We start from the raw sequence: 20,097 nt of genomic DNA, 5'->3' as shown, positions 1-20,097 counted from the left end.
TCAAATTATTCAAATTATCTCACTAAAATGAATGCAAGTGAGATGTGACAGGTTCTCGCCCTTTTGTAACTTACCGATTTTAGCCCCTGTTAAAATTCTGGAGGACATGCAGGTGAACTGCCAATTTAGGAAAACTCCCATCAAAAAGGAAATGAAGTCAGTGAAGGAATTAATTTCAAAGAATTACTTGCATTTAGACAGAAACTCTTGATTGCTTTTGCAGTTTGTCCTCCGATCCCCAGTAGCTCCACCACATGCCATAGCTCATGCTGAATTGGGCACCCAGCACACCTTGGTAGCTGTTCCCTCTAATATGAAGTTCCGGATCTCAGGAAGCAGGGCCCAAAAATATTTTTTCTTCGAGGCCTCTTTTGGAGGAAGAAGAGCGGCCAAGCTTGATTTTCTCCAGCTCTATCTACCTTTTTTGCTTTTAAGGGGCTCCGTTTTCATTTTAACAAACTCTTTTATTAGGCAATGCAGTCTCATAGTAACTTCACGTTCTATATTTTTTCTGTTGGATTTATCTTTTATGATATTCTTCTTCTTATAGGTAAAAGGCAAGATTTAACAGAAAAATGTTAAAGTGTCATTTTCGGAGCGATTAGCATAGTGTTACTCGACGGCTGCGTTGGCGAGATTTCATAGAATTTACAGTGCAGAAGGAGGCCATTCAGCCATTGAATCTGAACCGGCCGTTGGAAAGAGCACCCTACTTAAGCCCACACCTCCACCCTATCCCTGTAATCCAGCAACATCACCTAACCTTTTTGGACTCTAAGGGCAATTTAGCATGGTCAATCCTGCACATCTTTAGGCTGTGGGAGGAAACCGGAGCACCCGGAGGAAACCCACGCAGACACAGGGAGAACGTAAGACTCCACACAGACAGTGGCCCAAGCCAGGCATCGAACCTGGGACCCTGGTGCTTTGAAGCAACAGTGCTAACTACTGTGCTACCGTGTCGCCCTTATTTAATGGTACCTAGTGCTGGAAATGAGTCCCCATGAGCTTCTCGTCACTATTGGGTGACTTGCCACCTGATTCATCTGGCTTGCGCCACAGCGTCTCGCTCTTAACAAGGAGGAGATACTTTTAATCGCTCCCTCACCACTCACTCCCAATCAACACACAAGCATGGCAGCGTGCAGACCTGCTCCTTGCTTTGGTGATACTGACCTCACAAAGTTTCTCACGCTGTGTATGCGAGGCAGGACATTCTATTCCCCTGAGGGGGCCAGAGGACCAGAAGCGAAGTCACGAATACCGGTGAGAGTCAGTGGCAGCAGCTCTCAGTGCAGGCAGCATGACAAGGAGGACCACTGTACAATGTTGGAAGAAGAGCTGCAAGGGTAAGTTACCACCTCTCTCCTGGCATAATTCCGCCTGCCATTCCTCAAATTCAAATGGGGGGGTGGGGCATAGTATCAGAGATTCGAGTTCTCACTCCCTATGAGGAATGGGCCCTGGAGATTGCATGGTTATCCGAGAAGAGAGCAGTCACCAATAGTGAGGTTGAGCTGCACCACAGAGGTGAGGAACCATTGCCCCTTCACTCAGATGACCTGTCTCAAGTGAGTTGTTCATGTCAGACAAAATGATCCTTCCCGCTCACTGACCACATGCCCATTCTTTCTCAGGATTTCCATCTGATGGAGCCGGGCCATTCGGAGTTGCCTGCCACCCAAGAGAAGCTCTATCACATTATTCTTCACAGCGGGCCTGTCTACACCTCTATCCCCTGTTGCCCTCCTCTGCCCCCACTCCTCATCCTCCGGGCACAGTGGACCAAGATCAAACTCCCCCGATGCAGACCCTGTTAAGACGATGGGTGGGAGCGCACTGTCAGCACAAAAACAGAAGTCAGACATTGGCATAAACTGCGGAGCGCCAGAGCTTGCCTCACAGCGAGTGATCATCACTCTCCTGCTTGTTTATTGACCCACTGACAGTGTCGGCACAGACCCATTAATCTGGGGTGATGTTGCACAGATCCTAGGAGGGTGGAAAAGGGCAGTCGGAGGTGGATGGAGGGGGGGGGGGGGGGAGGAAGGGGGGGGGAATGTCAGGGAATGGGGGGGGGTGAAGGAGGGGAATGGGAAGGAAGGAGGGGAATGGGGGGAAATGAGGGTATGGGTGGGGTGGGGGCAAGCGGATGGACAGAACCTCATCCTATGAGAAGCAGGTGAGCATTAGGGCCTCCCTGGTCCTCGGGGTATGCTGGACCCTTGCCGCTGTCTGTCCGCCATTCTCTTGCTCCTCCTGTGTGATGCGCGATCAATTACACTCAAGACGAAGTGATTTCATAACTGAAGGCTTTAATCTACTAGAACTTGTTCCCCAGAAGCTTCGATACAGAAAGTGAAGGCTGCTGGGATGGCACCGTTTCTTACACTCCGCCTGTCAGGGCGGAGATACGTAACAACAGCCAATCGTAAACTCCTGTGTTTAACCAATGGTCATCAGCCTCTTAGGTACCGCAATACCTGGTACTACCACACTGTGGCGCCTCCCGGGACCTGTCCACCATCCCTTCCTGGTCCGGCTCATCCTCTCTCTCCACAGACAAAATCACATGTCCCTCCTCCTCCTGTCCCAGTATGTCGCCCCGCTGCTGTGCCAGGTTGTGGAGGGCAATGCAGACCACCGCGAAGTGGGAGACCATCTGTGGGGTGCACTGCAGGGCACCACCAGAGTGGTCCAGGCATTGGAACCATATTTTGAACAGTCAGATGCATTGCTCAATGACAGCATGGGTGGCAAAATGGCAAAATTGGTTCTCTGCCTCGGTCTCTGGCCTCCGCACTGGCGTCATCGGCTAGGACCTAGCAGACACCCCTTCTCCCCCATGCCCCCAAGAGTCAACCCGTCATTCTGGGATGGTTCTTGAAGACTCCATGGTTCTCCGAATGTCACAGGATGTAGTTGTCATGCACGTTCCCTGGGAAGCTTGTGCATGATCAGGAGGTGGTGGTCGCACACGAGTTGAACATTCAGGAAGTGGAACCCGTTCCTATTAAAGGGCGCCCCTGATGCCCCAGTGCATGCAAGGCGGCATGCATGCCATCAATTACCCCCTGGACCTGTGGTATCTCGGTGAGCCCTGCTGCCCGGCATCTTGATGGGCTTGGTCCAGCTCAAAGTTAATATAGTCAGCTGCCCAGGTACACAGGGTATCCGTGACCTCATGCAACTTGAGAAATGCTGCACAAGTCCCTGCTCGAGCCCTGGAATGGCCCAGTTTCATAAAGGTTCACGGCCACCAGGAGCGGGTGTCCTCCTCCACCTCAGGGTGCCAAGTTGTGAGCCCGTGGCACAGGCTTTGCACTGTCTCTTCGTTGAGACGGAGTCTCCTGCATCACATGCTGTTCGGCGTCTCATTGAAAGGCCAATGACGCCTGTACAGCTTGGGCCGTTGCTGGCGTCCCTCACTGGTTCCTCCTGATGGGTGGCTGCGTGTTCCTGCATTGACCATGCTGCCTTCTCCGGCATCTGGTAGTCTGGGCAGCCCCCAGCACCGCAAGAGCATTCCCGGAGGGACAGACACCACCATCCTCTTGGTATCTGTAAGGAATTGGAGAAGGAGATAGACCAACAATCAGTGAGGGCTTCCATGCCGGGATCCTCAAATGCCCCAAACCTCCCCCACACCTACGTATCCCACCTTCTCTCAGAGTGTGAACCAATTGTGCTGGAGAACCTCGTTCTGCACCCTCATTCCCATCCCCAGGAGCCCCTAGACCCCAGATCCCTGCTGGGAACATTCGGGAGACCGTGCTCAGGTGCCCTCCCCTGATGCACACACTCATCCTTTGGTCGTGAGGATATCCACAGTGCTCAAGCCCAGCTCCTGAGTGTTTGATTGTTGGCTGCTGCCTGTATGGTACTGACACTTTTAGAGTTCAAACAAAGTGTTCAGGCTTCAAAGTTTGATTGAAATGTGATGTAATAATCACGAGAAGCCACTTGAGAATGTTTTGTTTATTAAACGATCAACAGTACCTTCATACAAACTACTCAACAGTCCATATATCCAACAAGGAAAAGGCACCGTGCCACACCTATTCACTACAGAATATCAGTACAAACACAAAGCCACAACAATGCATTTATACAAAGAAAACCAAACAGTACAATAAAGTCACCAGCAATCTGCAAAAATATTTCTTCAATGCTTTGGACAGGTTGCCCATTCGGATCAATTTGCCTCTCTCTCTCTCGCAGCTCCCAGCAATGGACTCTCGACAGTGGAAAGTCACTTGAGGGTCTCGTTACAATACACTAGAAAGTCACACAGACGAAGAGCATGGGAGAAGAGAGAAAGAGTAACCCTTCCCCCTCTCCAGTACTGGTCAACAGTACCTTTGTACAAAAAGGTGAAAACAAACTACTCAACAGTCCATATATCACACAGACAATTAATCAACAAGGAAAAGGCACCATGCCACAACTCTACCCACCAAAATATAGGTACTAACACAAAATTGCAACAGTTGCATCGCGAATCCCATGAGAGGCCTCTCGCGAGATTCAACGGCCTTTTCCTGACACCAAGTCAGGCAGGATGAGGCTGTTAAATTGCGCCCAATGTCTGTGACACAAGACAGATTGGTTCACTTGTATTATTACACACAAATGTAAAAATAAATTAATTTATTTCCTTTCAGATCTCAAATTTTAAAGAATTCAGAAGTCGGGTCCATGACAGAATAGTGTTAAGATACCATAAGCATTGTGAAAGTTAAATATAACATGATGTTTTAAAAAAAAGAGAATCGTGGTTTTGCTGACATTGTTGTGTCGCATCAATCATTATCTCAGTGTCATTATGTCTCCTTTTGTTCCTCAGCTTTAATGTCTTCTTAAAAACTATGTCCTGTTTCCCCTTCCGTTTCTTCATGCTCATCTGCTGGATGTGCAAGCTGAGAGCTTGCTTCTTCTTCAGGCGAGTAGCTGATGATTATTGACACATATGATATGGCTGAATATGTGGTCTTCTCATTCGTTTATTTGCTTTGTACTAGCTAGTTACAGCTGATTCCACACTGAAGTCATCTTCAGAGGTACCCTGTAGGGAGATCATCCGGAAGTTGACAGTGATTCACGATGTGAGCATGACTCACCAGTCATTTGTGATTCTGTTCAATTAGCCAAATCTCTGCAGGCAATGGGCCAATGGCTCAATATGTTTTCTGCAAGAGATGGGTGAAGTCAACTCAACTTGATGCAATGCCTTTCCATTCACTACTTCTTTAGGTCACCTCATGGTACCCTTCTTTGATGGATCATGGCTTGGCACCATCCCATTCCTGTTTCATGTCATGGATGACTTCTTGGTTCATGATAATGTTGTCAGATGCCTCAGGTAGAATTACATTGTCCCTCTGTAAGAAAAGAGAAGAGAGCTGAGGTAGCTCCTCAAAACATCCACATACGTTGCCTTATAAAGAAGGAACTTGTATGAGGTGAGTTTCTTCAACATTCCTCCTGCTTTAGAAGCATCTTCTTTCCAGACTCCGGCCTGCTGCTCACTTCCTTTGTCATTTAATTGGGCAACAACCGCGGGGTAGTCCTTCTCCAGTGTTGCTCACAGTGCTCGTTGCCTGTGAGGGTCCTCGACACCTGTTTGTCTGTGGATGCTTACTTCGAGTAAGACAGCCATTTTCACTGAGCTCCTGAAGACACTTGGAAGACTTTCTGTTGAATGATGTGTATGAGGTTAAGGAGCCATCAACCTCTCTAATGAAGTAGGCGTCTCTGTATGCATTTAAAAAAAAATGTCTTTTGTTCCAAAGTTATAAAAATGGTTACAAAACATAAACAATCTGGGGAGAGAACTCCCCAACACATAAATCGTATAGTTTGTACAAATGTTTCCCCTTTGCACCTGCCCCCCCCCCCCCCCCCACTTGCAACGACAGCTCCTCAAACATGGCCACGAACATCCCCCACCTTGCCTCGAAGCCTCAGCGGAACCTCTCAACTTTATTTGATCTTTTCCAGTCGAAGCAAGTAATATAAGTCACCCAGCCAGGCCGCCACCCCTGCTGACTGCCATTCCAATAACATTTTTTGCTGGGCATTCAGAGAGGCGAAGACCACAACATCGGCCTTCCTCCCCTCCATCAGCTCCGGCTTCTCCGATATCCCAAATACCACCACAAAGGGTCCGGCCAAAATCTCCTCCCCCACTATCCTCGTTAGTGCCGCCCAAAACAAAATATCTCCAACTTCTTGCAACCCTGGAACATACGTGCCTGGTTTGCTGGTCCCTGCCCACACTTCTCACACTGGTCTGCCACCCCTGTATGAACCCACCCCTTCTTGCCCGGGTCATATGTACCCAATGTTCCACCTTGAACTGTATCAGGCTCATCCCAAAGACAAACAAAAAGAAAAACTCAGCCACAGGCAGCAGGAGGGTGTGACGGCCGCCCCCCTACAAACTTTTCACCCTTGCTACCCACTGTAGACCCAGCAGAAAACAGAAATACCCTCCACGTCGGAGGAAAAGAAAAAAAAACTCGCTCCCTCTAACCCCCACTCTATCTGTATCTTCCATTGTTCCAGAGTGCTTTTCACAGTAACTTCATTGCAGTGTTAATGTAAGCCTACTTGTGACAATATTATTATTATTATTATTATTATTAGCACCTCCATTTCCCAAAAATGTTCAGTTCTCCCCCTGTTTATGCTCCTTGATAAAGCCATTGGCGTCTTCTGGGGTCTCAGAATAGTATTCCCGGGCCGCATAAATCACCCATAGTTTCGCATGGTAGAGCACCCCAAACCTGATCTGCCATCGATACAGCATCGCCTTGGCCCTGTTGAACCCCACACGCCATTTTGCCAGTTCAGCTCTAATGTCTTTTTATATTCGGACCTTGTTTTCCCCCCCACCCCCCATTCGCAGTTCCGCTTCTCCCTGGTGCGCTGCAGGGTCGTCTCTTTTTCCGCAAACTTATGGAGTCTCATGTTCACCGCCCATGGCGGCTCCCCAGCTCTTGGCTTCTGCCTCAGAGACCGGTGCGCTCTGTCCCCCTCCGGGCCCTTATCCAGCACTCCCTCTGTCACCAGCCCCACCAGCATCCTCAAAACGTACCTCGTGGCACTCGTACCTCCCACTCCTTCAGGCAGGCCCACTATTCGCAAATCTGCTTTCTTGACCAGTTTTCCTGCTCCTCCATCTTTGCTCTCAGCACCTTGCAAAAGTCTCCTAAGAACCTCACGTCCGCCTCCAATGACACCATTCTATTGCTGTTTTCTGACATCGCCCTCTCCATCTCTCGGATTTGCAATCCCTGTGCCTCCAGGCATTTTTCAACCCTTTCCATCGAGCCCTTCAGGGGTGCCACAGATCCTTCTATGGCCTTTGATCGATCCTCCTGCAACTCCTTCCTGTGCTGATGGAACACTTCCCTGATGAAGGCCTTCAATTATTCCATGTTGGCCTTCCAACTTGCACTGACCCTTCCCCCTCTGCCCCGCACCACAGGTCTCTTCCAACTCCTTGGCCAGGTCTTGAACCTTCTTCTGCCAGGTTTAGCAGACATGCCACTCCTGGGGGGAGGGAACTTTTCATCTGACCTTCAGCTACACTTTTCCGTTGACATTACACCTGTTTTCGGGTAAAAAGAGCTCTTTTCTGCACCTTCAGGCAGGATAAATAAATAAAGAATATTTATTAGTGTCACAAGCAGGCTTACATTAACACTGCAATGAAGTTACTATGAAAATCCCCGAGACGCCACATTCGGCGCCTATTCGGAGTGTGTTGGGCGTCTTGAAAAATATTAAGGTGGATAAGTCCACAGGGCCTGATGGTATCTACCCCAGAATACTGAAGGAGGCAAGAGAGGAAATTGCTGAGGCCTTGACAGAAATCTTTGGATCCTCACTGTCTTCAGGTGATGTCCCGGAGGACTGGAGAATAGCCAATGTTGTTCCTTTGTTCAAGAAGGGTAGCAAGGATAATCCAGGGAACTACAGGCCGGTGAGCCTTACATCAGTGGTAGGGAAATTACTGGAGAGAATTCTTCGAGACCGGATCTACTCCCATTTGGAAGCAAGTGGGTGTATTAGCGAGAGGCAGCACGGTTTTGTGAAGGAGAGGTCGTGTCTCACTAACTTGATAGAGTTTTTCGAGGAGGTCACAAAGATGATTGATGCAAGTAGGGCAGTGGATGTTGTCTAAATGGACTTCAGTAAGGCCTTTGCCAAGGTCCCTCATGGCAGAATGGTACAAAGGGTTAAGTCACACGTGATCAGAGGTGAGCTGGCAAGATGGATACAGAACTGTCTAGGTCATAGAAGGTAGAGAGTAGCAATGGAAGGGTGTTTTTCTGATTGGAGGGCTGGGACTGGTGGTGTTCCACAGGGTTCAGTGCTGGGACCTTTGCTGTTCATAGTATACATAAATGATTTGGGGGAAAATGTAACTGGTCTGATTTGTGTCGTCCGCAAACTGGTAAGTTTGCGGACGACACAAAGGTTGGTGGAATTGCGGATAGCGATGAGGACTGTCAGAGGATACAGCAGAATTTAGATTGTTTGGAGACTTGTGTAGCCATCTGGGATGGCCACGTCCCGATTACAAAATGGACACTTGCAAAGAATGCAGGGAAAATTGGACAATACTAAGAAACAAGCAGGTGCAAGGTCTGTCTGTTGATTAGAGCCTTAAGCTCTCAGACAGGACAGAAACTGCTAAGCAATCTACATACTAATGAGCCATCTCTGGGGACAAAAGGGAAACATTTGGATACACAATGTTAAGGCAGACACCCTGGTGCCAGAAGAGACAAACAAAGCAGACCAACGGTCACTAGGACACCCATAAATCAGGGAACCACCCCTCTATTGGAGGAAGATCGATATGAATAATTGGGACAAGACCCAATTAATTGAGGCCAAGTTCAAGGCCCGCGCAAAAGCGTGCGCAGCCCTTTTCAGTATAAAAGGTATTCCCCAAGGGAGAATCTTTCTTCTTTGGCTTTAGCTCTCAGCGAAGAGAGAGACCAGCCTACCAGCTACATCAGACCAAGTAAGTTCCAAGTCAACGCATGCTACGAGATAGACCCTCCTAGTTGCTACCCTGTAAACAGCTCAACCCAGCAGCCTCAGAACCGAGCAATGGCCATCGTTCCTCTGACTGAGTGGGCACCCGAAGCTAAGTATAGGCTTTAGTAATAGTGGTAGTTTAGTTTGTAGAATTTATGCATGAGTAGATTTGACTGTGTGTAAATAAATGAGCATTGCTTTTGAACTTACTAACTGGTGTATCGAGTCTTTGATCAGTATTCGGTTCTGAACCTTGTGGCGGTGTCGAAAGATACCTGGCGACTCTTGAGCAAACGTAATTAAACAGAGCCAAATTAAGAAACACAGCCAAAGTTAGCAACACTTGGGCGGAGAGATGGCAGATGGAGTTTAATCTGGACAAATGTGAGGTAATGCATATTGGAAGGTCTAATACAGGTAGGGAATATACAGTGAATGGTAGAACCCTCAAGCGTATTGACAGTCAGAGAGATCTAGGTGTACAGGTCCACAGGTCACTGAAAGGGGCAACACAGGTGAAGAAGGTAGTCAAGAAGACATACGTCATGCTTGCCTTCATTGGCCGGGGCATTGAGTATAAAAATTGGCAAGTCATGTTGCAGCTGTATAGAACCTTAGTTAGGCCACACTTGAAGTATAGTGTTCAATTCTGGTCGCCACACTACCAGAAGGATGTGGAGGCTTTAGAGAGGGTGCAGAAGAGATTCACCAGGATGTTGCCTGGAATGGAGGGCATTAGCTATGAGGAGAGGTTGAATAAACCTGGTTTGTTCTCACTGGAACGAAGGAGGTTGAGGGGCAACCTGATAGAGATCTACAAAATTATGAGGGGCATAGAGAGAGAGGGTAGTCAGACACTTTTTCCCAGAGTAGCGGGGTCAATTACTCGGGGGTATAGATTTAAGGTGCGAGGGGCAAGGTTTTTAGGGGATGTACGAGGCAAGTATTTTACACAGAGGGTAGTGGGTGCCTGGAACCCGTTGCCGGAGAAGGTGGTGGAAGCAGGGACGAAAGTGACGTTTAAGAGGCATCTTGACAAATACATGAATAGGATGGGAATAGATGGATATGGACCCCGGAAGTGTAGAAGATTTTAGTTTAGACCGGCAGCATGGTCAGCGCAGGCTTGGAGGGCCGCAGGGCCTATTCCTATGCTGTACTTTTCTTTGTTCTTTGTTCTTTGTTCTATTCGGTTACACTGAGGGAGAATCCAGAATGTCCAATTCACCTAACAGCATGTCGTTTGGGACTTGTGGGAGGAAACCGGAGCACCTGGAGGAAACCCACGCAGATGAGGAGAGAACCTGCAGACTCCGCAGTGGCAGTGACCCAAGCCGGAATCGAACCCGTGTCCCTGACGCTGTGAAGCAACAGCACCAGCTACTGTGCCACTGTGCCGGCCTGTGTGTAACCACTCACGCCATGGCCACCACCAGAAGTCCTGTATGCATCTTTAACAGCAAGTTCTGATCGTTATGTCACACAATGGATTCCAATTAGCCCCGGCACCTCGGCAGCTGACTCTCCGAGGATCCCATTTCTCCGGCCAAAGTTGACGCTAACCCCAAGTCGATCAAATTCTTCTTCCATTCCGGGATGCTTTTCCTCCATGATCATTGAGTTAAAGAAGTCTGCTTTGGCACTTAGTGTCATGGATTCCAAAACAGCTCATCTGTGGGATACCGTTGTCTAGGTACTTGTCTCGGTTTACCAACTCTTTCTCCTTGCTACTCCTCTCAGTGCTGGCTTGCTTGAAGATGATTTTGAAAGTTACTGTGGTACCCGTGAGTTGCCTAGGTTTTAGTCGAATCATTGCGATACCGATTTCAGCATAATGTAAATGAATGTGCAAGATGCACATCTGCTTGAGCAATGCAATGTTTGCCATGTTTATTACTTACGCCCAGTGTGGTAAATAAACAACTTGCGAGAATGCAAGCTAATATGGATGGGGGTGACTTTTCGCTCAATGATTTGAATTTTTTGCCCTGTCTTTGGTTTCTCGCGGCTGTTTTGAAGCTTTTGAGTGGGGATTTGCTGCCGCCCCTGTGTACTTTGAGCCCTGCCTGTAAGTACATCAAACAGGAGCACAAATGAACTGCCAGCCTGGCAACCTTTCAATCATCCATCTAAACAAAGTAGCCTGTTTTCTTCCTGAGTTGCCAACGGCATTGCTCAGGAGACCAGTTCACTGACTTCAGGAGACTCCTGTAAAAAGCGGGAGGGCTGGGGGAACCATATTTACAATCTGGTTACACTCACTGAATTTTGGTTGGTTATGCAGCCAGAGATTTCTCTTCCCATTTTTCCCAGCCCATTCTGCAGTGGAAACCGCAGGTACCAGACCTCCCCTCTTAAGACTGGCAGTGGTGCCGACTGGAAGAGGATCAAAGATTAGTATCAAAATATTCAACTTTGTCTTTAAAAAAATCAGGATCCACAACATAATTGATAGAGCCGGAGACGTCTCCTCCAAGCTACAGAGGGATTATAAGACATAAAGAGCTGTCAGATATCTGGAAATGTCAATTACTTTTCAGATACATTTAATTGGAATTGCCTGTTGCTTGCTACTATCATGTACAGGCAATATCAGCAGGAGAGGTTACTTTAATTTTTTTTCTGCTGATCTTTTTTTGATCTTCCTTGTTGCATAAATAAAAAGAGATGTCCTCTGGGCGCCAGCTAGAATCTGGCACCTTCCTATTTTGCAGTTCAAGAATGAAGATTACCTTTGCCATTTAATAAATAATAGGCCCCAGGCACGAGATGGCTACTAATTTGACAAAAGCAGACACTAATTTGGTAATCTCATCAAAGACTAATGAGGGAAATAGGGGAACTAGGATCCGACTGGGGATGAGATTTCACCCGTGCTCCATCTGGGTGAGATCCTTGATGCTGGGTGTTCCTCTCTATCTTATTCTTCTCTCTTGTGTTGTGCGCCATTTTCTCCTGCAGAAAGAGAGAGTGGGAAATAGATAGTGCCTATTGAAAAGGACAGGGCAAATGTGCAGGGCTTCTACATGTATAGCTTGTGGGAAGAGAAGGGGAGATAAGAGGCTTCTGAGATGGGGAGTTGTTCAATGAAAATCAAATGGCTGGAGTGTGACGACAGAAAGGAGTCAAGGGACAGGCTCTCGAGATGCTACCACTTGAAATTAGTTTGGTTTCATAGAATTTACAGTACAGAAGGAGGCCATTCGGCCCTTCGAGTCTGCACCGGCTCTTGGAAAGAGCACCCTACCCAAGGTCCACATATCCACCCTATCCCCATAACCCAGTAACCTCACCCAACACTAAGGGCAATTTTGGACACTAAGGGCAATTTAGCATGGCCAATTCACCTAACCTGCACATCTTTGGACTGTGGGAGGAAACCGGAGCACCCGGAGGAAACCCACGCACACACGGGGCTGTTAATGGATGCTGTGCAGGGATCTAAGGTCAGGTGATTGTTGGAATGGGAAGTGGCATAGTGCTCCTTTGTGATTGGTGGTGAAGTTTGTGACGTAAGGGAGGAAATTCTTTAATGTGTGGTGGGGTTACTCGGAAAGTTGGAGAAATGAGCAACGAGCTGGAGAAATCAAGTGGCTTATACACCCTTTCTACACTTGTCAGGCTTCTACACTTGTCAGGGTCACTGAAGCACTTCCTGCATTGAATCCAAGTCTTGGGGGTGATGCTGCTGGACTTTAGATGCTCAGCCATCGCTTTCCAGTCCTGCTGTATCTGACTCCTTGGAAACCTACTTGCCAATCCTGGAAAAGTTTATGTCCCACCCTATTTTCACTTCTCCCATTAAAAAGCCCACTGAGCTGTCGAATACAAAGAGAGATTGAAAAAAACTAATACAATCAGTGGGACTTTGTGGCTCTGTCCGCTGCTGGAATCATCCAGTTCCGCCGAAGGATTTTTGGCAGGGCCACTGAGTCTCCTGAGGCAGATCACATCATGACGAGGCCAGCAAGTCCCAGCCAACGTCTCAATACAAAAATGTGGATGTGACTCTTCGTCAGATCTTATCTGAAGTACGGTGCCAATTTTCAAAGCAATTCCTCAGGAAGGAAATATTGGTCTAAATGATACAATTAAGATTCACCAGAATGATAACATAGTTATTCTTGCTGACCAATTCTTAACTTATCGACAAACGTGTCTTGTTTTGCCTCAAGTTTGGAAAGTTGACCACTGGTCTAATTGAAGTGTTTAAAATGGTAAAGATATTCCGTAGAGTCGAGGTGGAAAGAGTATTTCCTCTGTTGCAAAATCCAGAAGAAGCAAAATCTGGAAGCAATCCATCACAGAAAAGGTGATGAAATTTGGAAGGCAAAGGATTCCCAAGCCTCCAAAATAGTCACGCAAACTCCATTTTAAAAATTCTTTCATGGGATGAAGGCATAATGAGCAAGGCCAGTATTTGTTGTCCATCTCAAATAGCCCTTGAGGAAGATTTATCTCTTGGACATTCTTGTGAACAATAGCAGAGTAAAACTGTAGGGATATTTTTAAAAATGTTGTTTGTTTTTCATTCTTTTTAAAACACTTTTGCTTATTAACTGCTGGGGGTGGTGGTGGGTTGGGTGGATTTGGGAGGCAGAGTTGAGACATATGAAGACTGAGGTCTACAACTCCAACAATACATCCAGTCAGAGGTGGTGACTATGTACCCAGGCAGCCAGCCCATTACACATATGGGACCCAGCAAGTAAAATCAGGACCGTGTTTCTGATGTCATGTGGAGTTTGTCTGTTGTGTCTTCTGAGTCAAAACTAGAACACGTTACATCAATTAAACAGATATTATTGGGCTATAAGGTGTTCAATTTATAAATAATGACATCCCCTTCACCTTTCTTCAGCATAGTGGGCTACTGTGCCTCACCAAAATGCCAGCTGCCCTTATTCTAACAAGTATGGAATGTATCAGAAGCAATTCACAACATATGCGCTAGAATAGTTTGCACCCCACTCATTGAGAAAACTGGGCGGTCTTGCAGTACTTTGGCCAAACTGACATTGTCATGGGGAGGGACACTGTTCATTGGATGACCTTTTACAGGACCACTCTGGTTTACAGCTACGTGGTTAGTTGGCAGCACACATGCCAGAATTAGAAGGTTGCAGATTCAAGCTACACTTAAGAAATTGAGCATAAAATCCAGGCGGATGGTCCAGAGCAATACTGAGTTCCACTGACAGTTCCACTGTCGCTGGCTTTCGGAAGAGACATTAAATCGACAATTGGTGTACCCACTCAAACAGACGCAAAAAATCCCATGGCATTATTCAAAGAATAACAAGCGTGTTCTCACCGGTGTCCAACAAACAATGCTAAAGACAAACCTGATTATTATCTCATTGCTGTTTGTGGAACCTTGCTATGTTTAGATTGGCTTTTCCTTATTCATTCACACTTGGCCCATCAACCCCATGCTGGCACAGTGAAAGAGCCATTTAATTAGTCCCACTCCCCACTCTTTCACTGTGGCCCTGCAATTATTCCCCTTCAGGTGCTTATGCTTTTCTCTTTTGAAAGCCATGATTGAATCTGCCACAACCACACTCTCAGGCAGTGCATTCCAGATCCTAGCAACTCTCTGCAGACAGCACTTTTTCTCATGCTGCTGAGGTTTTTTTTTACGATCACTTTAAACCTGTCTCCTCTGGTTCTCAACCTTGCTGCCAATCGGAACAATGGGAACATCCCTATTCATTCTGTCCAGGCTCTTCAAGATTTTGAATGCCTCTATCAAACTTCCTCTCAATCTTTTTGTCTCTCAGGAGAACAACCCCAGCTTCTCCAATCTGTCCATGTAACTAAAGTCCCTCATCCCTGGAACCAGTCTCATAAGTCTTCTCTGCATCCTCTCCAGAGCATTCACATTTTTCCGAAATGGTGGTGCCGAGGATTGGACACAGTGCTCCAGCCGAGGACGGATGAATGTCTGGAATTCTCTGGCTGTTCACACCCACGGGATCATCTAGTCCCGCCTATGGCACACCCCACCGCAGGTTTCCCGGAAGCATGGGTGGATTCAATGGGAAATCCTGTTCACAGAATCACAGAATTTACAGTGCAGAAGGAGGCCATTCGGCCCATCGAGTCTACACCGGCCCTTGGAAAGAACACTCTACCTGAGCCCATACCTCCACCCTATCCCCACACTTCCACCCTATCCCCGTAACCCCACCTAACCTTACCTTTTTTTGACACTAAGGGCAATTTAGCATAGCCAGTCCACCTACCTCTGCACATCTTTGGACTGTGGGAGGAAACCGTAGCACCCGGAGGAAACCCACGCAGACACGGGGAGAGCGTGCAGACTCCGCACAGACAGTGACCCAAGCCGGCAATTGAACTTGGGACCCTGGCGCTCTGAAGCCATTGTGCTAACCACTATGCTACCGTGCAGGACCAGAAGATCCTACTGTCGGAGAACAGCATGCGGCCTCTCTCTAGAATGTCAAAATGTATCATTTTGAACTTCCCTGCGTTAAATTTCATCTGCCGCACGTCCGCCCATTCCACCAACGTCCTCTTGACATTCACCACTATTCTCCTTACGGTTCCACTATGCTTCCAAGTTTTCTATTACCTAAATTCCCAGCCTCTGATCTGCACTTGCAGCCACAATATTTACCTGACTGGTCCAGTTAAGTTTCTGGTTGACAGTGACCCCTAGGATGTTGATGGTGAGACATTGAACAGTGACAATGTTATATGGTGGCAAGTGGAAGTGGTTTGACTCTCTCTTGTTGGAGGTGGTCATGATTTCTGTCTTTCCTACAGTACAGCTGTGGCTACACTTCAGAAGCACTGTGTTGGCTGTAACGTGCTTTGGGCCACCTTGAGGTCATGAAATTCAAGATTTTAAAGATTTTTTTTTCACTTAGACTGGCAAACACCGATGCCTCCAAGTAGGCAGAAGTTATGTTTAAAGTAGGGAAAAATAATATTTTTCGCAGTTTATTTGTGGTAAACATTATGGATGAGACGGATCACCATTCTTACCAACACTGCTGTTCCAAATGTTTCCTCACCCCATCCCCAGGGGAACTACAGTTTAGTTCTACATATCAATCAGATTATTTACTTGCTTATGGGCTTTTTTAGGAATTTTTAACTCTTAACTCCTGACTGACACAATATTAACATATTTCTCACACGATAGTTGGCCTGGTGTGTGGTTTTCAGTATGTAGCATTTTGCGTTATTGAAAATATTTGTACATTTTGTACCCCTCACAGAGTCAGCATGGCCATAGCACCAACCTTCTGTTTAGAATGATGAACACAGGGCAGCACGGTGGCGCAGAGGTTAACACAGCTGCCTCACGGCGCCGAGGTCCCAGGTTCGATCCCAGCTCTGGGTCAGTGTCCGTGTGGAGTTTGCACATTTTTTTTTTTGATTTGATTTATTATTGTCACATGTATTAGTAGACAGTGAAAAGTATTGTTTCTTGCATGCTGTACAAACAATGCATACCGTACATAGGGAAGGAAGGAGACACTGCAGAATATAATGTTACAGTTATAGCAAGGTGTAGAGAAAAGATCAACTTAATCTCCCGGTGTTTGCGTGGGTTTCGTCCCCACAACCCAAAGATGTGCAGGCTAGGTGGATTGGCCACGCTAAATTGCCCCTTAATTGGAAAAAATGAATTGGGTACTCTAAATAAATAAATAAAAATTTAAAATATTTTTAAAATTGGAAAGATGAACAGAAATCACAGGGAAAAAATGTTTACAGTGTGCCAGCTGGAAATGGGGTGGGTGAGGACAGCTGCTCATACAACAACGCTGACAGTGCTGCTATATTCAGCAAAACTTAGAATGGATTCAGAATCCTTGGAGACCTTTCTGACAGCCACAGTAGGCAATTGATGTAGACATGGATTAAGAAAGATAGCAGGACAGAGTCCCTGAATTCCAAGGTGATGACCGTTTACAGTCCAGATACTTAGAAATTTTGCATTGATTTGACGTTTTGAGTGGTGTTGAGCTGGAGTTTCCTCTAATTGAATTTGGGTCAGCGTACATTAAGGGGCAAGGCTTACCTGGTTCGGTTTCACACTGGAATTTGGTTTACACTTGAATTAGATTTATGCTGGAATTAGGCCCACACTGGGATTAGATCACACTGTAATTAGCTTAATACTGAAATTTGGCCCAAACTGGAATTAGGCTCACACTGGAATTAGGCTCATCTGTTTCAGTTTCACACTGAATTAGGTTCACACTCAAATTAGTTTTACACTGGAATTTGATTTAAGGTGGAATTAGGCTCACATTAGAATTAGGCCCACCTGGAATTAGATTTATACTGCAATTAGGCATAAACTGGAATTAAGATCACACTGTAATTAGCTTAATACTGATATTAGGTCCAAACTGAATATAGGCTCACACTAGAATAAGACCCACACTGGAATTAGACCACACTGGAATTAAGCTTTAGGTCCATACTAGAACTAGACCCACACCGTGATTAGGCTCATAATGGAATTAGGCCCGCACTGGAATTAGACCCACATTGGAATTAGACTCACACTTGAATTAGTCCTACACGGAATTTAGACTCAAAGTGCAATTGGGGTCACTCTGGAATTAGACCCACACTGGAACTAGGCCCAGACTGGCAATAGGCTCACACTGGCATAGGCTCATACTGGAATAAGGCCCACACTGGAATAAGGCCCACACTAGAATAAGGCCCACGCTGGAAGTAGACCCATATTGGAATTTGGCCCACACTGGAATTAGGCTCACACCGTTGAATTTAGATCATACTTATATTAAACTCACACTGAAATTGCGCTCATACTGGAAGCAAGGCCCACACTGGAATTAGGCTCACTCTGGAATTAGACCCACACAGGCATTAGGACCACACAGGTATTATACCCACACCGGCATTAGGCCCATACTGGCATTAGGCCCACACTGGCATTAGGCTCACACCAGAATTGGGCTCACACTGGAATTAGGCTCACTCTGGATTTAGACCCACACAGGCATTAGGATCACACGGGTATTAGGCCCACACTGGCATTAGGCTCACACCAGAATTGGGCTCACACTGTAATTAGGTCCACAGTGAAATTAGGCTCAGGCTGGAATTAGGCTGACCTGTTTCAGCCCCACACTGGAATGAGCCCCACACTGGAATGAGCCCCCCACTGGAATTAGCCCCACATTGGAATTAGGACCACACTGGAACTAGGCCCACACTGGAATTAGATGCACACTATGATTAGGTTCACACTGGAATTAGGCATGAATTGGAATTAGACTCACTCTGGAATTAGGCTCAAAGAACAATACATCACAGGAACAGGCCCTTCGGCCCTCCAAGCCTGTACGGTCATGACACCATCCATGGACAAAGCCCTCAGCATTTCTGCCATATCCCTCTACACTCATCCTATCCATGTGTTTTTCAAGATGCCGTTTGAACGCCGTTAATGTATTTGCTTCCACAACCTCACCTGGCAGCACGCTCCATGCACTCAGCGCTCTCTCTGTAAAAAACCTGTCTCCTCTAAACCTTGCCCCACGGACCTTAAACCTATGCCCCGTGGTGACTGATCCCTCCACCCTCGGAAAGAGTGCCTGCCCAACCACTCTATCCATGCCCCTCATAATCTTGTAGACCTCCAACTGGTCACACCTCAACCTCCGTTTTCTAATGAAAACAGTCCAAGTCTATTCAGCCTCCCAACATAGCTAACACCCTCCAGACCAGGCAACATCCTGGTGAACCTCTTCTGCACCCTTTTCAAAGCCTCCACATCCTTCAGGTAGTGTGGCAAACAGAATGGTGTGCAATATTCTAAGTGCGGCCTTACCAAGCTTCTATACAACTGTAGCATGACTTGCCAGTTTTATACTCGATTCCCCGTCCAATGAAGGCAAGCATTCCGTATGCTTTCTTGACTAGCTTGTCCACTTGTGTTGCCAATGTCAAAGATCTGTGGACCTGCACGCCCAGATCTCTCTGACTTTCTATAATCCTAAGAGTTTTGCCATTTACAGTATATTTCCCCTCTAGGTTAAACCTAGCAAAATGCATTACCTCACATTTGTCTGGATTCAACTCCATTTGCCATTTCTCTGCCCAAGTCTCCAACCTATCTATGTCCTGCTGTATCCTATGACAATCCTCAACATTATCTGCCACTCCACCAAATTTGGTATCATCCGCAAACTTACTAATCAGACCAGCTACATTTTCCTCCAAATAATTTATGTATACTACAAACAAAGAGGCCCTAGCACAGATCCCTGTGAAAAACCACCAGTCACAAACTTCCATTCAGAAAAACACCCTTCTACTGCTACCCTTTGCCTTCTGTGACCGAGCCAGTTCTGTATTCATCTTACCACCTCACGTCTGATCCCGTGTGACTTTATCTTTTGTACCAGTCTACCATGAGGCACCTTGTCAAAGGCTTTACTGAAGTCTATGTAAACAAGATCCATCGCCCCCCCCCACCCTCATCAATAATCTTCTTTATCACCTCCTCAAAAAACTCAATCAAGTTAGTGGGGCATGACCTCCCCTTCACAAAACCATGCTGTCATTTGCTAACGAGTGCATTTGTTTCCAAATGGGTACAAATCCTGTCCCTGAGAATTCTCTCCATAATTTACCAAGCAGTACTAGTATAGCTTTGGGTTTGTGGTCTCCACATTGCTCTAAACTGATATCAATGTTCTGAAGAGGATTTGCTGTCCTGTGATCTAGAAGAAACAGAAGAAAAATGCAAAAATAAACCTTCCCTAATTCAGCTGCACTCCCTCAGTCCCTCTCCTTGCCACCACCTGAATGGAAAATGAGGGGCAGGACGAGGCCAAGGCATTGCTTTTAACTGTGAATGCCTGTTTCTAATTGGGTCAGTATCATTTGAGTGTGGCATTGGCCAGCCTGATGAAAAATTGTGTTGGTTGTGAGCCCCCGTGGAAAGTGCTGCAGCGGGATTCTCCCTTCTGGGAACTAAGTCCCCACGCCGGCAGGAGAACCGGCGCCAATCATTCC

Source organism: Scyliorhinus torazame, chromosome 1, assembly GCF_047496885.1.
Source record: "Scyliorhinus torazame isolate Kashiwa2021f chromosome 1, sScyTor2.1, whole genome shotgun sequence".
Taxonomy (NCBI): Eukaryota; Metazoa; Chordata; class Chondrichthyes; order Carcharhiniformes; family Scyliorhinidae; genus Scyliorhinus; species Scyliorhinus torazame.
The sequence above is the reverse complement of the archived record's forward strand: the minus strand, read 5'-3'. Positions refer to the sequence as shown.